Genomic DNA, 24,776 nt, shown 5'->3' on the forward strand with positions numbered 1-24,776 from the left:
TTGTGAAGAGGCTCAATGCAGAGAGCAAAGAGCACTTCACAGTGAAGCTCCGCCTCCATGTCACTCAGAGCAGATAGGAGGGGTTGTGAAGAGGCTCAATGCAGAGAGCAAAGAGCACTTCACAGTGAAGCTCCGCCTTCATGTCACTCAGAGCAGAGAGGAGGGGTTGTGAAGAGGCTCAAAGCGGAGAGCAAAGAGCACTTCACAGTGAAACTCCGCCTCCATGTCACTCAGAGCAGATAGGAGGGGTTGTGAAGAGGCTCAATGCGGAGAGAAAAGAGCACTTTACAGTGAAACTCCACCTCCATGTCACTCAGAGCAGAGAGGAGGGGTTGTGAAGAGGCTCAATGTGGAGTGCAAAGAGCACTTCACAGTGAAACTCCGCCTCCATGTCACTCAGAGCAGATAAGAGGGGTTGTGAAGAGGCTCAATACGGAGAGCAAAGAGCACTTCACAGTGAAGCTCCGCCTCCATGCCACTCAGAGCAGATAGGAGGGGTTGTGAAGAGGCTCAATGCGGAGAGCAAAGAGCACTTCACAGTGAAACTCCGCCTCCATGTCATTTAGAGCAGATAGGAGGGGTTGTGAAGAGGCTCAATGCGGAGAGCAAAGAGCACTTCACAGTGAAGCTCCGCCTCCAGGGCACTTGTACGGGGAAAATAAACTTTCATATTTTACATTACTCCTTATAATAAAAGCCTCATAAAAGGTATGTTTTCCTGCTCTTCCCAGACACTAGCCCATGCTGTGTCCAGTATAACATGATCAAAACAGCTGACAGACTCCCTTTAACCACTTCATTACCGGAGTGTTTATCCCCCTTCCTTACCAGGTCAGTTTTTCAGTTATAGCAATGGGTCTATCTAACTGCAAATAACTGATTAATTTCTGAGCCAGCCTACATGTATTTGATATTATTTTTCTTGGGACACCTTAGACCTTTCTTTTGTGCCATTAGATGATGGATATAATATTAAAGAAAATATATATTTAAGGAAAAACTGAAAATTATGAAAAAATATATATTTTTTCCTTTCTTATAATTTTTGTTTTCTAACTATTACAAAAGGTTTCTAGACAAAATATTTTTAAAACCATGCCCGTATGCTTGTACTCTGAAAATAGACACTATTTATGTAATTTATCTACTGGCTGGACAAGACTTCAAAAGACTGGAGCGTATTTTGGCGGCCTATTTTTCTATTGCAGGTTCTAGAGCACCGTACTGCCAGAAAAATCTTGTACAGCGCCAAAATGCTACAAAGCTACTTTTTTTTCCCTTATTCACCTGAGGCAGTGGTGGCGAACCTACGGCACGGATGCCAGAGGCTGCACTCAGAGCCCTCTGTGTGGGCACCAACACCGTGGAAAAAGTATATGGTGTACCAATATGCCTTAAACTTTTCCTGCCATTCATCAGCACAGGGTGCACCATGAACAGCACAGGCAGCTCATTGAATGTAGACAGGCTATTATAGCTAATGATAAAGTACCTGGAAGATATACTGTATTGTTATTCAGGTTAAATTACTGTGTTGGCACTCTGTGATAAATAAGTGGATTTTGGGTGGAGCTTGGACATTCGGCTTCTAAACGGTTCACTACCACTGGTCTAAGGTATTCATCTTGAGGAAATTTGGACATTTTAATGCTTTTTTTTTTACATTTTTGCATCCGTTTGTATATTTTACGCAGAAACCCCCCCCCCCCCCCCGCTATACAAAATATAGCTAAAACAAATATATAGATTTTTAAAATAAAGAAATGTTTGTATGTTTGTATATTTTACACATACAAATTCCACTAAAATATTGCTAAAACTAATAAATAAATACAAATATTTAAAAAATATATATTTTTCATTTTATTTTTATGAACAAAAAGGGGTGGGATGTTTGTATGATTGTGTACGTAGTCTAATTACTATTGCTAATACTAGTAACTATTGCTATATCTTTTTTTTAAAAAATCTTTTTTTTTTATTAATTTTTTAATAATTTTTTTTATCATTTATTTATTATTTATTTATTTTTTAAGTGAATTAACCGCTTTCAGCCACAGTCAAGGCAGAAAGAGGTTAATTCCCAGCCTGCAGGCTGACATTTCATTTTAAAGCCAGCAGGAGGTGCTCTTACATAAGAAAAAGCTCTCCCTGCCGGCTTTCTACTTCTTGAATGTTATACATACTTGTAGCAGGGTGCTGCAAGCGTGTATTACAACCACACCACTCCTGCTGGCCATGGTACATCTCCCTGTGACCGCAGCTGTCTAATGTCCAATGACAGCGTGGTCACAGCAATCTGCGGCGGCAGGGGCCACCGGCAGATTTTGATGTAACACAACGGTTTTATACGTCGGATTACAGATAAGAGCCTACAGCAGCAGTAGGCAAGTGGTTAAAGAAAAATGTTTTGTTTTGTTTTTGTTTTTTACAATGTACTAGATGAATGTTTTCCCTTAACCTATCTATTGAACCGTGTGTAACCGTTAAGAAACTCTCATTGAAACTCTACATCAACTATGAGGCATAAAGCTTGATGGCTCAGGAGCAGAGATGATATAAGAGGAGGACTGCCTCAGTTCTCCTACTAAACATAACTTCTAGTGAGTTTTGTGCTATTTTGCGCCAAAGTGTGATTGAGAGCAGCATTCTTATCTATTAGAGATGAGTGAGGTATTTAAAAATTAGATTCGGCTGCTTCACCGAATTTTTCAAAAATATTCTCTTTGTGACAGCATTTCTTTGTAAGTAGTGGGTGCAATGACAAGGAGCGGCGATTGTGCCGCCCCCGTCATTGTACCCCTCAGATGCCGTGTTCATACATGATAGCGGTATCTGATAGCTATAATCGGGTGTAAATTTAAAAAAAGAAATTAATTAAATCATATTAACTTCATCCATTTACTCGCTACAGGCCAGCCGCTGCCAACTTGATTGAAGATCTAGTGTGAAATCTCACACAGAATTTTGTGCAAGATCTTCAATCAAGATGGCAGCCAGGCCATCGCGAGCAAATAGATGAAACAAGTATGATTTTTTGTTTTTTTACACTATTTCATGGAAAATCGATTTGATACCACAAAAGAAATTCGGCTTTGCGGCAAATCGAATTTTCCCTGAGATTCGCTCAACACTATTTTCTATAGTTAACACTTTGCTTCTGTATCTGACAGTGATGTGGACAGGGAGTTCTGACTATCGGCTGCCACATCTCATGTCATATCTTATATAGAGGTTATTAGAACCTGGAAGTTTAACTTCTTCTTATGTACAGTGATATGGACCATGCTGGTTTACCCTAAGCATTTTCTGGCATATATTTTTCTTATGTGGAGCAATTTTCTTATATATGGTGACATGGATCATGCTGTTATACCCTGATTCATAAGATGCCTAGGGTGTAAAAGCATGAGCTGTGTCACCATATAGACTACTCATAAACAGTTAGAGATTTGGCTTTCGGGTGAAATTTAAGGAAAACCTAAAAAGTTCACGCTACAGTGATATCATATCATGAAAGTAGGACATTTAAAGGGGTTCTGTAGTTCTTTTAAACTAATGATCTATCCTCTGGATAGATCATCAGCATCTGATCGGCAGGGGTCCGACACCCGGGAACCCTGCCGATCAGCTGTTTGAGAAGTCAGCAGCGCTTGGTTTCCCTCAAGCCCAGTGACGTCACGACTAGTATCACTGGCCTGGGCGGGGCTAAACTCTGTTCACTTGAATGGAGCTTAGCCGCGCCCAGGCCAGTAATACTAGTGACGTCACTGGGCCTGCGGTAAACAGCGAGAAGGCTACTGCTCCCGGATGTCGGACCCCAGCCGGTCAGATGCTGATGATCTATCCAGAGGATAGATCATCAGTTTAAAAGAACTTCAGAAACCCTTTGAGTACAAGCATGCAGTGGTTATTCCCTCATCTCAAATAATTTATTGAAACAAAAGCCAACAGCAGTGGTGGGTATACCCTCACAAAAGTGTAAATTTCTCAATAACATGTTATGTGGCATTGAGCATCAATTACAGCTTGACAACGACATCTCATGCTGTTCACAAGTGCTCAGGCATGGCATCCCACTCTTCTTGAAGGGCGGCCCTAAGGGTTTCTAATGGGATTCAGGTCTGAAGAAAATGCAAGCCTCTCCATTTGAGGTACCCTAGTCTCCAGCAGCCGTTCCCTAATGATGTGACTAGAGATGAGCGAATTTCTAAAAAATTCAATTCAGCTGGTTCGCTTAATTTTCCGCAAAGATTTGATTCGATCCGAATTTAGTGGTGGCTAATCGCGTTAAAAAAATTGCTATTTCCTGGCTGCAGAGAGCCTTTATAGTGGTGTAGAACACTGTGCTTTGCAGTAATACGCATAGGGAGTCTGCTGTGGTAGTGAAACAATACTGTGAGTCAGTATGACACACACATGACAGGCGTCGCTCTTAGAATCACTGCACACTTCACTTATTTGGGCAGTTATGGGGCCAAAACTGACCAAATAACTCAAATGTCAACTCAGCCTTACAGGTTGATGTTAGCGCCAGGTATAAAAAAAAACATACAGAGGCCCAAGATCCTACTGTAGCGTGAAAGAGAGCACTCCTTTTACATCATCGTTAGCTGAATCCACATAGATGTCTACAGAACCTGTTTTATGAAATGCTTATACAAGTAGAGCCCCCCGAGAGGGTTTCAGCATGAAGTTTATGTTGATGTCACTGATTTTTTTGCCCTTACTCTGATCCGTCAGAACAATAACACCCCAAAAAATGGTTCCTGTCTATAGAGCATTCACCTTCACTTGGTCAGCATTTGGTCAGTAATCCATCAGTATTGCTGAAGCCCAAAAAAAAACAGGAGTGGATCCAAAACAAGGATGACACGTGAACGGAATATTTGCATGTCTCCGGTGTTTTGTACGCACTCCTGCTTTTGACTACCAAACCATAAGCCAATTCTGATGGGACCATACAGACCTTACATCTGCTACACAGACAGGATCTGTTGTGTGTCTCATTTTTCCTTCTTTCTGACAGATCAGAAAAAGGGTCAAATAAATGATGATGTCAACCAGGCCAAAAAGGCAATATAGTGGCCCAGTCATTGAGTGGGGAGGGTGGGAGAACAGCTTGAGAAGTCCACTGAGTGGCCCAATGACAGAGTTGTGAGTTGGCAGCAGCATGAGGAGACCTCAGAGTGGCACAATCACATAGTGTGGAGGTGGCAACAACAGCATGAGGAGACCTGAGTGGTGAGGTGGCAGCAGCATCAGGAGACCACAGAGTGACCCGGTGACAGAGTGGAGGAGTGAGTGGCAATAACAGTACCCGCTGACAATGGTGGGTGTAAGAAGGAGCACTTGGCATCAGATGTGTGGCATCAGGCGGGTGGCAGCATCAGAATAGTAGCTGAGGCAGGTAGCCAGAAGAAACCGGTCTCTTTTGTCAAGGTTTGGGTAAGGCAGCATGGATGATCTAATCTGATGCATCAGGTATTGGTGGGTGGAAATCGTGGCTGATCCACGCCTGATTTATCTTGAAAAAGATCAGTCTCTCCACATTTTGCGTGGACAGGCGAGTTCTCCTTGGGGTAACTATGGCCCCCACTGCACTAAACACCCGCTCTGATGCCACAATACCGGCCTGGCAGGACAGCTTTTCCAGGGCAAACTCTGCCAGTTGCGGCCACAAATCCAGTTTGGCTGCCCAGTAGTCCAGCGGATCTTCAATGTTGGGTGACAGGGTGCTGTCCAAGTATGCCACCACATGCTGGTTCAGGTTCTGCTCCAGGTATAGCTGCTGCTGCTGGTAAGTAGTTTCTTCACTAGGTGGGTGAAGGAAGCTGATCATCAGCGACTCTAGACTCAAGCTGCTGCTGATGGAGCTGGTACTGCTCCTACCTGCCTACTTGGCAGTGGAAAGAGAGTGCAGAGGGCCCCCCGGTCAAACCTGGGAGAGGATGGACGATGGTGCAGATAGGCAGCGGCCAACTGACTACATAGGATGTCTTTATAGTAGTTCAGTTTGTCCTCCCTCTCAGCGGGTGTAAAAAAGGCCCCCATTTTGGACTGGTAGCGAGGGTCCAACAAGGTGAAGAGCCAGTAGTCATCCCTCTGCTGAATGGTGACAATTCGCCTGTCCCTACCCAAGCAAGTGAGCATGCATCGGGCCATTTGCTAAAGTGACTTGGAGGGACTCGCTACCTCCATCTCCACTACACACTGCCATGGTGTGCCTGGGTAATCTGCCTCATCTCCCTCTTGTTCCTCCAGATGCTCCTCCTCTCCTGTCACCTGTGTGTAAAAACCACCCATTTCGCTACACATTGCTTGTGCTCCAATGTCCTCCTCTTCCTCCTCCAGTTCAGCCATCACAGGGCTCATGTGGCCATGAGATGTAGGCGCCACATCTCCAGTCTCTTGAGCAGCCAGGTGTACCAGCATCTGTTCGAGGATATAAAGCAGTGGAATGACGTTGTTCATCCCGTAGTCCTGGCGACACACAAATAACGTGGCATCAGGGGAGTACTCCTGTCCGCTTGGATCATCAAGAAATCGTTGATGGCCTTTCTCTGTTTGTATAGTCGGTCCAACATATGGAGGGTGGAATTTCAATGGGTGGAAACATTGCATATCAGCCTATGTTGGGGGACCCTGTTCTGCCGCTGCAGCTTAAGGAGGGTATGCTTGGCGGTGTATTAGTGGCTGAAGTGCATGCAAAGTTTCCTGGCCATTTTTAGGATGTCTTGCAGATGGGTGGAACTTCAGGAACCGCTTGGCAACCAGATTGAAAAAGTGTGCCATGCAGGGCACATGGCTCAGTTCTCCTTGGCGCAGCGCCGACACCATGTTCTCGTTGTCGGTCACCATGGTTCCGATTTTGAGTTGTCGTAGAGAAAGCCAGGATTCGATTTCTTGATGAAGGACACGGAGCAGTTCCTTCCCTGTGTGACTCCGTTCGCCCAGGCAAACGAAGTGTACAACAGCGTGACACCGTCGAGTCCTGCACATGTGGTATGCTGGAGGAGCACTGTGAATTGACCCTGCAGTGGAGGCTGAGGACACGTTGGCGCTGCCGTCCTCTTTGGCAGACACCGACAGGCTCAAGGACTGGCCCACCTTCTGTTCTACATATTTGTGCAGGGCTGGTACTGCCTTTTTGGCAAAGAAATGAGACTCTCCACTGGTTGGGACTCTCCACCTCAGCTTGGCACAAGCCATCAGATCTCTGAAAGGTGCAGAGTCCACCACTTGGAAAGGGAGGGACTGAAGCACCAGCAACTTGGCTAGGAGCACATTCATCTCTTGCACAGTTGGATGAGTGCACGCATACTGTTGTCTCTAGGCAATCGCTTCGGTGATCAATTCCTGACGGAATGACTGATGAGAGGAGGAGCAGGAGCATCAGGACCAGCAGATGATGGGAAGGACAGACAGCTCCCTTTGCCTGAGGTGGTGGAGCCTTGACTGCCTGAAATCAGGTGCATGCCACTGGGTGATGCCGTGGTTGCTGAGGCAGGCTGGACCACCACATTGGAGCCACGGTTCTCCCAGGCCACTTTATGGTGACGTTACATATGTTGGCGCAGGGCTGTGGTGCTAACATTGGCACCCTGGCCAAGCTTCACCTTCTTCCCACAGATTCGGCAAATGGCCATGTTCACCTTCTCCGGCGGCTTAACAAAAAACGGCCACACCGCCAAGTATATGATTTTTCCCCCAAAACTACTCACTGACTGACTGCTACTGCCGCTGCCTCCGTGAAACCCTGCAGAACTACTTTCCAGGCAGGTAGGCTCCTGCTAAGCGGGTGGTCTACCCCAGGCATGTTTGGCTCCCGACCTCCCACTGCTGCCGCCCTGCTGGCTCCCGGCTACGCTACCAACTTGCTGGCTCCGCCGCTGCCTCACATGCAATCTGCCACCCTCTTCTCCCGATGATGATGAAGCCACCCGGGTCCCAATTGCTATCGGCTACATCATCATCGAGTATTGTCTGCATGTCACTGATGGGCCATGCCAACTAAGGGTTGTATCTGACAAACTCACCGACTCTTGGCTGGGGGTGTCTGATGTCACTTGGGACAAAGTGGATGACCAAGTCAACCATTCAAGAACCACTGGGTTGCTGGTCAAGACACGACCGCTAGATGACATCGGGAGTTCAGGCCTCTCAAAGTGACTCCTGCTGTCACGCACCCTTACTCTGCTGCGACCTGTGCCTGCGCCAGAAACATTTAGGCCTCTGCCTCTCCCCTGTGCAGGGCCTGTTACTTCTCTGTCTGACATACTGTTAGATCAAAAAAATAAATAAAAAGGAAATTAATACACCCCAAAAAAGGCTGCAATTTTTTCACTTCACCACACAACGGCTAATAAGCCCCTTTTTTTCCACTAATACACCCCAAAAAAGGCTTCAGAACATATAAATGCACCACTGAACGGCAAATAAGCCCTTATTTTTTCCACTTACCACGCCACAAAAGGCTTTAGAACATATAACTGCACAGCTAAACGGCAAATAAGCCCTTATTTCTGTCCACTTATACACACCAAAAAAGGCTTTAGAACATATAACTGCACCGCACAATGACTAATAAGACGTATAAATATTTCCTAGTAATACACCCTGTTAATGGCTGTATCACACAGCACTTGCACCCCAATAACAAGAAAGGTTTGCTGGAATTACAGAGGTATCATCTATTGCAAACCTGAAAGCAGCAGTATAATGTCAATTTGGATGCCCAGTCAGTGCAGCAAGGTGTAATAGGATTGTCCCTATTACCCAGGCTGTACATTCCCCTATTGCAACCCAACAAAGGCTTCAGAACATATAAATACACCGCTGAACAGTGAACGTCTCCAAAATTGTTGGCGGCTATCATCTGTGCTCAGCATTTATCAACTTTCATCAGTGAACAGAACTGAGGCCAACTGGTTCCTTCTCCAACGTAAATGCTCTCTGACCCATCAAGACGATGACTCCTGTGTCTGGTGGTGTGTTCAGGTACCCTTGCCGGTCAACTAGCACGCAGACCATGCTGATGTAAATGGTTTCGAATGGTTTGAGGTGACCCTTGGGTGCCTCTCACCTCCCTTAAATGTGCCTGGAGTTGTGTGGCATTCATCATCTGGTTTTGCAGGGCATTGTTCACAATGAAGCGGTCATCAGTGTGGAATGTGTCCAAAGGATGTCCACTTCTATGCATTTCTGTGGCTCTTCCAGTCTCTCTGTATCTCTATTGTAACCTGCTAATGACACTCTGTTACACTCTAAGCTCAGTGCCCACTTCCATCTGAAAGCATCCTGGTTGAAGTCTCACAATGGCGAGGTACTGTTGATCAATTGTTAGGTGTGCTCTTGGTTAGAGCCTACAATAACCCAAAAACCGAACCTCACTCACCAACTTACTGCAACTTGTACAAAAAAAAGAGCAAGGATTTAACAAGGTAAAAAAAATCTCATTTTATTTGTTATAAATCACATGAACATTACAGGTGAGACTCAAAAGGGACAGAACATGGAGACTGGGCCACAAAAGGGCTCTGCAATGTGGAGAATCACAATGGGGGATAATGTGACCATATACAGCAGGTAACAGACAATTAACAGAAGCTGTGAATATTGGAGTAGTTGCGGGTGCAATTGCTGTCCCCTAGTGTTGAACAACTTACCTAGCTCTTATTCACAGCGTCCAAGCAATGGATGCTGTAGGGTATAATTGGACGGTGCAATACTACTCATAAAGATGGCATATAACAATAACTGTAAGTCACTAGTCCCACCCTAATACAGATACCATGTTACCTACCCATGTTGCTGCTGAAAAATGGTGACACAGTTCCCCCACTGCTTCGACCTCAACACGTGTTTCGCCACGTAGGCTTCGTCAGGAGGTACAAACACACTAAGACAGATTTGGGCATATAAAGGCTAAAGAGGAGGGATTAATTATCACTAACCATGATCATCTGTACCAAGGGTATTCATGTTGTGAGACAGCCTCCTTCAGTGCTTCCTGGTCATTAAAATGCAACCTGATTCCAGCACTTCCGGATGGCAATCACACAGCACATATGTCAGCCAATCACATAATCGCTACCTGGTCACATGGTCCTGATGTCATGGACATGTGACCATCTCCCAGGTCCTTCAACCATAGTTAAAAATACTCCCAGGTCCTGTATACAGCTAAAGCTACTTATCTATAACTCAAAACACCTCTCAATTATCTTCATATCAGCTCATAGATCAATTTATAAAATACAAATATAATAACAGAATCATCTCATAGAAGAATATATATTTTTGCATTACCATGGTTAAGTTATAGAGAGAAGGAGTCATATGATTGCTATCTGGTCACATGGTCCTGACGTCATGGACATGTGATCATCTCCCAGGTCTTTCAGCCAAAGCTGATGTGCTCCCAGGTCCTAAATACAACTACTATAAGCAACCACAAATCGGACTATAGCTAATTATCTATAACTCAACACACCCCTCAACTATCTTCATATCAGCTCATAGATCGATTTATAAAATACAGAAGACAAATATAATCTCAAAATCTCATGGAAAAATATATATTTACATCACCATAATTAAGTTATGGGGAGAGGGAAGGGAGAGGGAAGGGGGGGGGGGAGGGAGGGAGGGCATGCTCTCATCCATTCATACAGGGAAGGCACATTTTATTGTCTGTTACCTGCTGTATATGGTCACATTATCCCCCATTGTGATTCTCATCATTGCAGAGCCCTTTTGTGGCCCAGTCTCCATGTTCTGTCCCTTTTGAGTCTCACCTGTAATGTTCATGTGATTTATAACAAATAAAAGGAGATTTTTTTACCTTGTTAAATCCTTGCTCTTTTTTTGTACAAGGTGTGCTCTTGGTCTCGTGATGTCAAAATGTGAACAGCATGATGAGGAGGACTGTTTAATTACCAATTCTAATTAAACCAGAAAACGTATTGGGCTATTCATGAATCAAACTCCTGTTGTGAATTTTGCTGTTAAGCTCCTTGTTAGGGAACAGCAAGTTGTGCAAAAAGTACTGAAACATTAAACAGCATTTAACCTGTTGGGGACATATGACGTACAGGTACGTCATGATGTCCTGGTACTTAAGGACACATGACGTACCGGTACGTCATGTGTAGTTCCGTTCAATCAGCAGGCACCCTGGGACAATGCGCGGGGGGTCCTGTCAATTCAGACCTGCGGTTTACAGCGTTTACAGGGCGTTCCAGCGGGGATCGGCGGAGCCCCTGGATCTCACAGGCAGGAAGCTGTATGAGTAATACACACTTTATTACTCATTATTACTTTATTACTCATACAGCCAATGCATTCCAATACAGAAGTATTGGAATTCTTTGTGAAGGGGATCAGACCCCCAAAAGTTGAAGTCCCAAAGTGGGACAAAAAAGAAAGTTAAAAAAAAGTTGAAAAAAGAAAGTTTTCCCCGAAAAAATTAAGTGTCAAGTAAAAAAAAAAAAAAATGTCATTTCCCCCAAATAAATTTCCCCCAAATAAAGAAAAAAAAAGGTAAAAAATAGACATATTAGTTATCCCCGCTTCCGTATCGACCACCTCTATAAACATATCACGTAACCCCTCAGATGAGCACCGTAAAAAAAATAATAATAAAAACTGTGCTAAATAAACCATTCTTTTGTCACCTTACATCACTAAAAGTACAACAGCAAGCAATCAAAAAGGCATATGCCCACCAAAATAGTACCAATCTAACCATCACCTCATCCTGCAAAAAATGAGCACCTAACTAAGACAATTGCACAAAAAATAAAAAACTATGGCTCAGAATATGGAGACACTAAAACATGATTTTTTTTTGTTTAAAAAATGAAATCATTGTGTAAAACTTACATAAATTAAAAAAAAGTATACATATTATGTATTTCCGCATCCGTAATAACCTGCTCTATAAAAATATCACATGACCTAACCCCTCAGGTGAATACCATAATTTTTTAAAAATAGAAATGGTGTAAAAAAAAGCAATTTTTTGTCACCTTACATCACAAAAAGTGTAATAGCAAGCGATCAAGAAGTCATACGCACCCCAAAATAGTGCCAATAAAACCGTCATCTCATCTCGCAAAAATCATACCCTACCCAAGATAATTGCCCAAAAACTGAAAAAACTATGGCTCTCAGACGATGGAGACATTAAAACATGATTTTTTTTTGTTTAAAAAATGAAATCATTGTGTAAAACTTACATAAATTAAAAAAAAGTATACATATTATGTATTTCCGCATCCGTAATAACCTGCTCTATAAAAATATCACATGACCTAACCCCTCAGGTGAATACCATAATTTTTTTTAAATAGAAATGGTGTAAAAAAAAAGCCATTTTTTGTCACCTTACATCACAAAAAGTGTAATAGCAAGCGATCAAAAAGTCATACGCACGCCAAAATAGTGCCAATAAAACCGTCATCTCATCTCGCAAAAATCATACCCTACCCAGGATAATTGCCCAAAAACTGAAAAAACTATGGCTCTCAGACGATGGAGACATTAAAACAGGATTTTTTTTTGTTTAAAAAAGGAAATCATTGTGTAAAACTTACATAAATAAAAAAAGTATATATATTAGGTATTGCCGCGTCCGTAATAACCTGCTCTATAAAAATATCACATGACCTAACCCCTCAGGTGAATACCGTAAAAAAGTTAAATAAAAACGGTTTAAAAAAAGCCATTACACCTTACATCACAAAAAGTGTAATAGCAAGCGATCAAAAAGTCATACACACCCCAAAAAAATGCTTTGTTATGTAAAACTGAGACAAACAACCAAAGAAGTAGTCATATTTGGTATTGTCGCGTCCATGACAACCTGCTCTATAATAATACCACATGATCTAACCTGTCAGATGAATGTTGTAAATAACAAAAAATAAAAACAGTGCCAAAACAGCTATTTCTTGTTACCTTGCCTCACAAAAAGTGTAATATAGAGCAACCAAAAATCATATGTACCCTAAAATAGTACCAACAAAACTGCCACACTATCCTGTAGTTTCTAAAATGGGGTCACTTTTTGGGAGTTTCTACTCTAGGGGTGCATCAGGGGGGCTTCAAATGGGACATGGTGTCAAAAAACCAGTCCAGCAAAATCTGCCTTCCAAAAACCGTATAGCATTCCTTTTTTTCTGCGCCCTGCTGTGTGCCCGTACAGCAGTTTACGATCACATATGGGGTTTTTCTGTAAACGACAGAATCAGAGCCATAAATATTGAGTTTTATTTGGCTGTTAACCCTTGCTTTGTAACTGGAAAAAAAATATTAAAATGGAAAATCTGCCAAAAAAGTGAAATTTTATCTCTATTTTCCATCAATTCTTGTGGAACACCTAAAGGGTTAACAAAGTTTGTAAAATCAGTTTTGAATACCTTGAGGGGTGTCGTTTCTAAAATGGGGTCACTTTTTGGGTGTTTCTACTCTAGGGGTGCATCAGGGGGGCTTCAAATGGGACGTGGTGTAAAAAAAACAGTCCAGCAAAATCTGCCTTCCAAAAACCGTATGGCATTCCTTTCCTTCTGCGCCCTGCCGCGTGCACGTACAGCAGTTTACGACCACATATGGGGTGTTTCTGTAAACTACAGAATAAAATGTCATTCCCAAAATGATCCAAACATGAAGTAGACATATGGGGAATGTAAAGTAATAACAATTTTTATAGGTATTGCTATGTAGTAGAAGTAGAGAAATTGAAACTTGGAAATTTGCAAATTTTTCCAAATTTTTGGTAAATTTTTGGACGCCATTTTACCAGTGTCATGAAGTACAATATGTGACGAAAAAACAATCTCAGAATGGCCTGGATAAGTCAAAGCATTTTAGAGTTATCACCACATAAAGTGACACTGGTCAGATTTGCAAAAAATGGCCTGGTCCTTAAGGTGAAAATGAGCCCGGTCCCTAAGGGGTTAAACATTTAGAGAAGGTCACATTAAGTTCACCTGTAAAGGTTAGAGTGCATTTTAAGTTCATCCTGAAATTTCACCCACAAGCCAAATATCCCTAGCTTTTTGTGAGCAGTGTATAAGAAAATTGGTTCATTTATTACCTCTAACCATAATATGCTTAGAGCAAACCAGCATGGTCCATCTCATTATTTTCAAGAAGACATCTGTGCCTGAAATATGCCTAATATAGGCGGATTTCAGTATAATAAATTACCCAATAAATATCTGTGAAGTATAAGGTGATGCAGGAGACAGCCAAGTCTCCTCAAGGGATGAACAATGATCAACTGTGTCAAAAGCAGAGGACAGGTCAAGGAGGTGGAGGACAAAGTAACATCCTCCCCCTCCTTGACCTGTGGATGAGAAAGTTTGCAATAGAAAAGAGTGGCCAATTGTGTCAAAGGCAGAGGACAGGTCAAGGAGGAGGACAGAGTAACGGCATTTGGCTTTGGCAGATAGCAGATCGTTGGTGACTTTGCTTAGGGAAGTTTCAGTTGAGTAGTGGGGTCATAAGCCAGATTGTAGCTGGTCAGAGAGGGAATAGCAAGAGAGGTAGGTCTAATATACCAGCAGTTAACTACAGTATCACCCTTCACCATTGTCACAGTTAGGAGACCATGTGTCAGAATAATCTCTGAAGGCCAATGCTGCCGAAGTTGTCAAGTTCCTCCCTGTATTGGGGTCCAACCCTCAGGAGGTAGAAGTAAAATGGGATTCAGCATTTGAAAAGATTTCAAGTGTGCTGTTAGATAGACATCTTCTAGTGCAAAAACAACCTAGACATGTATATCCAGGTAAATCTTTTGGGCACATTTATTATGATCAGCATTTTAGATGTCAGTCTTAATAAATCCCTAAACTACCAGTGGATCTGCCATAGTTATGAAGATGTGCAGGCCTCTCCATAACTTTGGCACATCCTGCGCCAGTTCTAAATGTAAGACAGCTTCCGACCTTTTTCTGCGCCTGCAAGAGGCATAGAAAATGGTGAATGAGACGGGCCTGCCGGCTTGTACCCTCTCCCGCCCACGCTACGTCAACAATTTTAGACCTGCGTGACCAGGGCGAAGTCACATATAGTGGCGAAACTAACCCTTGAGCTGCTATCTACAGCTGAAATACGCCTAATTTAGGCGTATTTCATCATACTAGTAAATTGCCCCCTTTATTTTTAAAACAGCCTTATGACAACACGTTTCGGATTCTGGGTACTCCTTTTTTCAAGTCTAAAGCGATAATAACATTAACACAACATCAAGCTAAATGGACATACATCAAAGAGAAAAATTAAAATGAGAATAAGATTATGAAGAATAAAAACAGTATGAAACAAAGGTTTAAGATCAATAATAAAAAATTAAAAAATACATGGTAAAGATAAACCTTTATGATTGGTATTCATTTCCCAGTCAGTAAATTCCACAATGTTATCTGACTGGTAAAAATAATAATTAATGGTAAAATCTGACATAACTATTTTATCTAGGTGAAAAGTATTATGCAAAAATAAATAAACCATTTTATCTAGGTGAAACATATTATGCTGAAAATGGTAGCAGCTTGGAGTTTGGTGGTTTGATAAAAAAATTGAAAATAATCACTACACTATATTATAATCACTATAACTCCCATAGATGATACTAATCCACTGTCAGAATATATATATTTTTATTTGCTTTCATTGATTGTGATATTTCACTTAAGCTTGGTGTGCAACCATCTTTAGGCACTTGATCTACAGCTATCTTCAGTCACTTCATTTATGGTCATCTTTAGTTATCGGACCCAAGGGTGTCTTTTTGAAACACAAACCTCCGTTGAGCCCTATAAATAATTCTGCTGTAATTTGCTCTTGTATGTCTGTGGTAACAAAGTGATTGTTTTCTGAATGGAGCACATTTGTTCCATCGGACATGGAAATTTATTGGACATGCTTAGCACTGATCATTATCAATCAGTACCTTTGTAGCATTTGACAGTAATGAGTGGCATATTTCATGTAGGAGGCCATAAAAGTGTTAGTTTGTTATCATTTTTACCCTGAAAATGCATGTCGTTCTGCTATTGTGTGCAAATATTTATTAAAACATAAGCAACAGGATAACTAAAATAAATGTATAATACACATTATATACAAAAAGAATAAACAATAAAACAAATAATAGTAAAATAATCCTTAATGTAAAATGTATTACCTGTTACATAATATTTGGGTCAAATGCAGATATACTGTATATATGTACGGGCCTTACTATTGTGCTCATGAAAAATACTAGCTGAAAACTGTTTGATCTGTGCTGTACAACATCAAATGACTTTAAAAATTAAAAATCATGGTGGATATGTTACATGAACAGAACAGCAGCCATTTTGCGCTGACCATACGCCTTTAGTCTTTGCTTGCATTGAATATGTGCTGTATATTGTTATCCGTGTTGCTACTATGATGTTTATGAACGTGCATAGATTGGTTTTACTTTGCCTGTGTAGGAGGTGTTTCCCTGGTTCTAAATACTAGTGTTAAGCGAAGCAAAGAATTTAAAGCGGAATTTAGTCCAAAATTCAGGAAAACTTTGATTTCCAACAAATCCAAATTTCCTTGCGCTTTATGGTGATGAATCTATGAATGTCAGATAAGCAGTGGTACATTCAATAAGGACCCACTGGGAGACTTGGGCTATGATGCAGGCTTCTTAGGTGGTAGGTACCACTTCTTATCTATCATATAAGTCAGAGTCTGTACCTTGATACTCTGCCTAAGTAATTTATGTGATTTAATCCCCTGACGAAACAGTCTTATTGTAACTGGGGAAACACTGCGCCGGGATTTCTTTTTTGTACATATTTTTTTCTTATTTTTTTTATTTAAATTGCTTTTGTTTGGTACACTTATAGCAATCTTCTCAGCATTTGTTATCTGCCTGTCATATATTATTACTAAGGTTGTGAGTAGGTGACCTACAGATTAGGCATGAGGACATGGAACCACAACCATTAAGGGGTGTCCCTGGGCTGAGGAGTAGGAAGGGCTTAATAGGAAAAGAATAGGAACCTTTGTGTCCGTATATTCTGGTCTTTTTTCTCCCTAATAATGATATACCTCAGATCATCATCTACTATCCTCAGGAGCCAAACATCTCTACCAAAACGCTGAGATCTCTACAAACCGTGAGTAACATCAATAACATTATCAGTTTTTGCTGTTGGAGATAGCAAGTGTGCTATTTTGATGTACCATAAGACCTACTTGATCTGGGCTTGATTTGAGCTTAAATTTTAAAAGTTATTCATTAAAAGTTATATTTTATATGTGGGAAGGTGTTTAAAGTAAAGTTTTTGTTGATACTCCCCTCACACTGTAAACCTACCGTCTTGGCGGTTTTTGTTTTTGTTGAATACAGTCAGTGTGCCTCAGTATTAAAAGCAGGTGTAATATATCGTCCTGTGCATAACATTCTAGTCCACTGACATTCAGAGTTAATCGGTTATTTTAGTGATACAGTTACTGTATGGCCGATAGCAGCAAAAGAAGGGGAAGTGGTAGCAACCACAGCAACAGGCCAGAGCTGCCACTGTCATCCAGCGCTTGTGTTTTGAGCTGTACTTGAATGGTTGACTCGCTCTTCAACATCATCTAAACTGACAACAGATGCACACAACCAAGATTTGGTGGGTTCCTCTGACACCACGCTTAGGCTACTTTCACACTAGCGTTAATATTTTCCGGTATTGGGATCCGTCATAGGGTCTTAATACTGGAAAAAAAAAGCTTCTGTTTTGTCCCCATTCATTGTCAATGGGGACAAAACGTAACTAAACAGAACGTAATGCTCCAAAATGCATTCCATTCTCATACCGAAGAGCAAACCGAAGAGCAAACCGCAGTATGCTGCGGTTTGCGTTCCGTCCTGGAATGCGGAGCAAGACGTCATGACCCACAATGCAAGTCAATGGGGACGGATCCATTTTCTCTGACACAATCTGACACAATAGAAAACAGATCAGTCCCCCATTGACTTTCAATGGAGTTCATGACAGATCCGTCTTGTGTATGTTAAAGATAATACAACCAGATCCGTTCATAACGGATGCAGATGGTTGTATTATCAGTAACAGAAGCGTTTTGCTGAACCCTGCCGGATCCAGCAAAAATTCTAGTGTGAAAGTAGGCTTATTTGGCATGGCCCAGAAACTGACTCTATGCCCTCACCTCTTTTGAACCTGCCTCTTGCTTTTGCTGCTCCTTTTGGTAGCTAGTAATGATAGCCACCAGCTCTGATCCGCTTTTCAGCGAGGGTGAGCTTTGTTAGGACTGTCAACAGTTACAGGCCAGCCCAGACTTGGAGGAGAAGTCCACAGCGGACTCCTTTAGGCGTGAAACTACCGATGATGACAGTTGGGTAGGATCGCATGTTGCAAGAGGTCAGGGACGTGTGCAAGAGACAGGGAAGGATGACACAAGTGACAATCAAACACATGTAGATGATAATTCAGCCGAGTGGGAGCGGTGAAGACAGGTCATCATCATCATTAGGGGGTGAGGGTAGCAGTATGCCCATGAGACATCAGCGTGGAAGCAGTTCGACATCTGGATCCAAATGAAACATGGGAGCAGTACACTGTCTGCTACTCGGGCAAATACCTGTGAGAAACATATTAGCAGTAGTGTTGATCGAGCACCCAAGCACAATGGAAGTCAATGGGAGAACCCAAGCATTAAACCAGGCACCGCCTGCTCTGAAGAGGGGAGGGTGTCTGGTTCACAGGAAAAGGTCAGAAATTAATGGAAACACCACTGAAATGGTTCAGGAACAGCATGGAGAGGATGTCTGGATGCATTGTGGACTCCCAGGTCATTGCTGGGAACGATGTTGCCCGAGTAGTACGCCACTTTTACAGACTGACAATGATACACACAAAACCAAAGATAAAATCAATTTTAGAGGAAAAATTGTTAGGAAACATTCTTTCCTGTATATTTACTTGTATATAAAGTGCAAGTAATGCCAAAAATTACAAGGAAGAGGCACTTCGATACAACCTGTATATCACCTAAAAGAGGGCCTCATTCACATTGTGGTACAATTGTTCAGGTAGTGTGACTCACCCTGCAGGTGAGCTGACCCACAAAAAAAATTATATGCGAGGGCCTACAGGTGAGCTGACCCTGTAAAAGATTGTAGGTGAGGGCCTGCAGGTGAGCTGACCATTTAAAACATTATATGCGAAGGCCTGCAGGTGAACTGACCCTGTAAAACATTATATGCAAGGGCATGTAGGTGAGCTGACCCTGTAAAACATTATATGTGAGGGTCTGCAGGTGAGCTGACCCTGTAAAAGATTGTAGGGAAGGCCCTGCTGGTGAGTTGACCCTGTAAAAATGTATATGCGAGGGCCTGCAGGTGAGCTGACCGTCTACAAAATTATATGCGAGGGCCTGAAGGTGAGCTGACCCTGTAAAACATTGTAGGTGAGGGCATGCTGATGAGCTGACCCTGTAAAACATTATATGCGAGGGCCTGCAGGTGAGATGATCATCTAAAAAATGTATGCGAGGACTCGCAGGTGAGCTGACCTTGTAAAAGATTGTATGTGAGGGCCTGCTGGTGAGCTGACCCTTTAAAAAAATTATATGTGAGGGCCTGCAGGTGACCTGACCCTCTAAAAAATTATATGCGAGGGCCTATAGGTGAGCTGAACCTGTAAAAGATTGTAGGTGAGGGCCTACAGGTGAGCTGACCCTGTAAAACATTATATGCGAGGGTATGCAGGTCAGCTGACCCTGTAAAACATTATATGCGAGGGCATGCAGGTGAGCTGACCCTGTAAAACATTATATGCGAGAGTCTGCAGGTGAGCTGACCCTGTAAAATATTGTAGGGAAGGGCCTGCTGGTGAGTTGACCCTCTAAAAACTTATATGCGAGGGCCTGCAGGTGAGCTGACCGTCTACAAAATTATATGCGAGGGCCTGAAGGTGAGCTGGCCCTGTAAAAGATTGTAGGTGAGGGCCTGCAGGTGAGCTGACCCTGTAAAAGATTGTAGGTGAGGGCCTGCAGGTGAGCTCACCCTATAAAACATGATATGCACGGGCCTGCAGGTGAGATGACCCTGTAAAAGATTGTAGGTGAATTCCCGCAAATGTTCGCGAACGGGCGAACAGGACGAACCGCCATAAACTTCAATAGGCAGGCGAATTTTAAAACCCACAGGGACTCTTTCTGGCCACAATAGTGATGGAAAAGTTGTTTCAAGGGGACTAACACCTGGACTGTGGCATGCCGGAGGGGGATCCATGGCAAAACTCCCATGGAAAATTACGTAGTTGACGCAGAGTCGGGTTCTAATCCATAAAGGGCATAAATCACCTAACATTCCTAAATTGTTTGGAATAACGTGCTTTAAAACATCAGGTATGATGTTGTATCGATCAGGTAGTGTAAGGGTTGCGCCCGCTTCACAGTGACAGACCAAACTCTGACAGACCAAACTCCCCGTTTAACGCACCGCAAACAACCGCAAACAGTCCATTTGCACAACCGCAAACTCCCCATTTGCACAAGGTTGGATACCAAGCTCGCCATGTCCCGTTCCTTGTCCTCACTGACGTCATTGAAGGTCTCTTCCTCCACCTAGCCACGTACAACACCAAGGGTCCCCGAAAGGTGACAACAAGCCCCCTGGGACGCCTGCTGTGGTTGGTCTTCCACCTCCTCAAAGCCACCTTCCTCCTCTGACTCCTCTTCTTCAGACTCCTCTCTCTGCGTTGCCACAGGTCCAGCAATCGACGACGACAAGGCTGCTTCTGGTGGTGATGGTGACCACAACTCTTCCTCTTCATGCTCATCTACGGCCTGATCCAGCACTCTTTGCAGGGAATGCTCCATAAAAAACGCATACAGGATGAGGTCGATGATGTTGCCTTGGGTTTGACTGACCAGGTTTGTCACCTCCGCAAAAGGACGCATGAGCCTACAGCCATTGTGCATGAGCGTTCAGTAACGCGGCCAAAAAATACCCAGCTCCGTTTAATCTCTGTTTTGTCTCCTATCAGGGGCCGGTGTATGGAATAGATTTTAGGAACCGGGAGATGGAAAAAGATGCTTGGTCGGTCCTCTTACTTCCAATTTGGGGCACTGCGCGTGCGCCATGCAATGTACTATGCTACCCGATATGAGTGGTATGTTAAGTAGTACTATTCCTATCAGTTTAATCCCTGTTACGTCCCCTATCAGGGGATGTGTATGGAATAGATTTTAGGAACCGGGAGATGGAAAAAGATGCTTGGTTGGTCCTCTTACTTCCAAATTGGGGCACTGCGCGTGCGCCGTGCAATGTACTGTGCCACCCGATATGAGTGGTATGTTAAGTAGTACTATTCCTATCAGTTTAATCCCTGTCACGTCCCCTATCAGGGGACGTGTATCGAATAGAGTTTAGACAAACGCAAAGAGTTGTTAATAGTTGACACACTCATGACATAAATTTTATTCCTCTATGCGTCAATCTTGGTGTAGTGATGACTGTGCTCGTGCGCACATTTGGGAGATTACAGGCGATGGCGGTTGTTCAAAGCCTATGGTCGTGCTGAGGTAGTTCAGTGACAGTTAAGTGACCCAGAAAACAATGATTCTGCAGTGTGGGCCCAGTAGGCTTTAATGATCACCTTAGATGATCACAAAGAAAATTAATGTTTTTTCTATGCAAAATTATCCAGCTGATCGCTTTTGGTCTGTTCACAATGAAGCAACGACCTTATCATCTGGGGTGTGCTAACATTGCCATTGCCAACACACTCATAGAGGTGATCGCTTCATTGTGATACGCAAGCCCCTTCACCACAACAAGGTAACGATCACGAAGGGGAATTGACACATGTATGTGCCTTTTTTATTTGTTTTGTTTTTGCAGCCACAGTGCAGCACCAGAGGCCAGAAAAATTAGGCATGTACACATGCCTGAAAAATTCGGTATTGTTGCAGCCGCTGATGTTTTCCAGGCAGAAAGTGCACTAAAACATTGCGGCTTGAACCCTAGTTGGTGGCGGAGAAGTCACGCAAGTCATCCGGCATGCAGAGATTAAATACAGCAGCGTGTAGACCATTTTTAGCCCAAGACATCTCATCAGGTCTTTTTTAGTCAAATGCATCCCCCACTGTCAGTCCCTTCGGGATCCATGCCTCATTCATCTTAATAAAGGTGAGGTAATCTAGACTTTTTTGACCTAGGCGACGTCTCTTCTCAGTGACAATACCTCCTGCTGTGCTGAAGGTCCTTTCTGACAGGACACTTGAAGCGGGGCAGGCCAGAAGTTCTATCGCAAATTGGGATAGCTCAGGCCACAGGTCAAGCCTGCACACCCAGTAGTCAAGGGGTTCATCGCTCCTCAGAGTGTCGATATCTGCAGTTAAGGCGAGGTAGTCTGCTACCTGTCGGTCGAGTCGTTCTCTGAGGGTGGACCCCGAAGGGCTGTGACGATGCGTAGGACTTCAAAAGCTCTGCATGTCCTCCATCAACAACACGTCTGTAAAGCGTCCTGTCCTTGCCGGGGAGGTTGTGGTAGGAGGCGGATTACTTTCACCTCTTCCCCTGTTAGATTCCCGTTGTGCTGTGACATTACCCTTATACGCTGTGTAAAGCATACTTTTTAACTTGTTTTGGAACTGCTGCATCCTTTCTGACTTCTGGTAATTCTGTAACATTTCAGCCACTTTCTGCTTATACCGGGGGTCTAGTAGCGTGGCCACCCAGTACAGGTCGTTCTCCTTCAGCCTTTTTATACGAGGGTCCCTCAACAGGCATGACAGCATAAAAGACCCCATTTGCACAAGGTTGGATGCCCGAGCTACTCATGTCCCGTTCCTCATCCTCACTGATCTCATTGAAGGTCTGTTCTTCCCCCCAGCCACGTACAACACCACAGGTACCAGATAGGTGACAACGAGCACCCTGGAATGCCTGCTCTGGTTGTTCTTCCTCCTCCTCAAAGCCACATTCCTCCTCTAACTCCTCTTCCTCATACTCCTCTTCCAGCGTTGCCGCAGGTCCATCAAGCGATGCTGATAAGGCTGTTTCTGGTGGTGATGGTGACCACAACTCTTCCTCTTCACGCTCATCTATGGCCTGATCCAGCACTCTTCGCAGGGCACGCTCCAGGAAGAAAACAAATGGGATGATGTCGCTGATGGTGCCTTCGGTGCGACTGACTAGGTTTGTCACCTCCTCAAAAGGACGCATGAGCCTACAGGCATTGCTCATGAGCGTCCAGGAACGCGGCAAAAAAATACCCAGCTCTGAAGAGGCTGTCCTAGCACCCCGGTCATACAAATATTGATTGACGGCTTTTTCTTGTTGGAGCAGGCGGTCAAACATTAGGAGTGTTGAATTCCAACGTGTCGGGCTGTCGCAAATCAAGCGCCTCACTGTCATGTTGTTTTGCCGCTGAATATCGGAAAAGTGTGCCATGGCCGTGTAGGAACACCTGAAATGGCCACACACCTTCCTGGCCTGCTTGAGGACGTCCTGTAAGCCTGGGTACTTATGCACAAAGCGTTGTATGATCAGATTCAACACATGTGCCATGCACGGCACATGTGTCAACTTGCCCAAATTCAATGCCGCCAACAAATTGCTTCCGTTGTCACACACCACTTTGCCGATCTCCAGTTGGTGCGAAGTCAGCCACTGATCCACCTGTGCGTTCAGGGCGGACAGGAGTGCTGGTCCGGTGTGACTCTCTGCTTTCAGGCAAGTCAACCCCAAGACGGCGTGACACTGTCGTATCCCGGATGTGGAATAGCCCCTGGGGAGCTGGGCGGGTGCAGTTGATATGGAGCAAGACGCAGCAGCAGAAGAGGACTCAGCCGAGGAGGTTAGCGAAGATGATGGAGTAGGAGGAGTAGAGGAGGTGGCAGCAGGCCTGCCTGCAAGTCCTCTGCAGAGCCACGCATTCCATGCTTGGCAGCCATCAGCAGGTTTCCCCAATGCACAGTGTATGTGATATACCTGCCCTGACCGTGCTTTGCAGACCAGGTATCAGTGGTCAGATGGACCCTTGCCCCAAAACTGTGTGCCAGACATGCCATGACTTCTTTTTCCACAATAGAGTACAGGTTGGGGATTGCCTTTTGTGAAAAAAAAATTCGGCCGGGTACCTTCCACTGCGGTGTCCCAATTGCTACAAATTTTTTGAAGGCCTCAGACTCCACCAGCTTGTATGGTAAAAGCTGGCGGGCTAAGAGTTCCGACAAGCCAGCTGTCAGACGCCGGGCAAGGGTGACTCTGTGACATTGGCTTCTTACGCTCAAACATTTCCTTGACAGACACCTGACTGTGGGCAGATGAGCAGGAACTGCTGAAGGTGAGAGGCGGAGTGACGGATGGTTGAGAGAGGGCAAGGAGGACAGCAGTGGTTGACGTGGCTGAAGATGCTGGACCAGGAGGAGGATGGTGGCTTTGAGTTTGTGTGCTGCTTGTACTCATCATGTGTTGATCCCATAGGCGTTTGTGATGTGAGATCATGTGCCTTCGCAAAGCAGTTGTACCTAGGTGGGTGTTGGACTTCCCACGACTCAGTTTCTTTTGGCATAAGTTGCAAATGGCATCGCTATTATCAGAGGCAGACACACACAATAAATGCCACACTGCTGAGCTTTGCAATGACGGCATTCTGGTGGTGGCAACAGCATGCGTTGATTGGTGTGCTGTCTTGCTGACCCCGGGTGCCAATACATGCTGTCTGACTGTGCCACTAGCTCCTTGCGACGACCTCCCCCTG

Source organism: Bufo bufo, chromosome 4 (genome assembly GCF_905171765.1).
Source record: "Bufo bufo chromosome 4, aBufBuf1.1, whole genome shotgun sequence".
NCBI lineage: Eukaryota > Metazoa > Chordata > Amphibia > Anura > Bufonidae > Bufo > Bufo bufo.